Raw genomic sequence first — 446 nt, 5'->3', positions numbered from 1 at the left:
CAGCTAAACCCAAAGAGGCCCCGCGGTGCAGCTTCCAGGGGCCTCGTCACCCAACAGCTGTTCATTTTTATGTCAAAAGGTGAAATTGTGGTGTCCCCCCTGGGTGGGGTAAGAGCCCACCCTGGCAGTGGCATTCACCTTAGCCTGTGGGTGGGTTTTTTTAACAAGTAACATCCCCGGGTGTCATACAACTCGGCGCAGTCACCCCTATGTAAACTGCTCAAAAATGAAGGTAAGCGCTGAAAAGGATGGGCAGAGTAAGAGTCTAAAACGCCCGTATGAGAACACAGAACGAGGGCTGGCACCCCATTGCGCTGTGGTTTTCCAGTGCCTGGCCTACCTGATGGGCGAGATCATCAGCTCCGCTCGTCCCTTTGTGGCTTCATTACGTCCTCCTGCCTGTTTCTGAGCATGGGTGGGCCGCAGGGAACTCCTCCTTCGTTCAA

The sequence above is a fragment of the Eurypyga helias genome, unplaced genomic scaffold (assembly GCF_000690775.1).
Source record: "Eurypyga helias isolate BGI_N326 unplaced genomic scaffold, ASM69077v1 scaffold4405, whole genome shotgun sequence".
Lineage (NCBI taxonomy): Eukaryota > Metazoa > Chordata > Aves > Eurypygiformes > Eurypygidae > Eurypyga > Eurypyga helias.
This window is presented reverse-complemented; position numbering follows the sequence as displayed.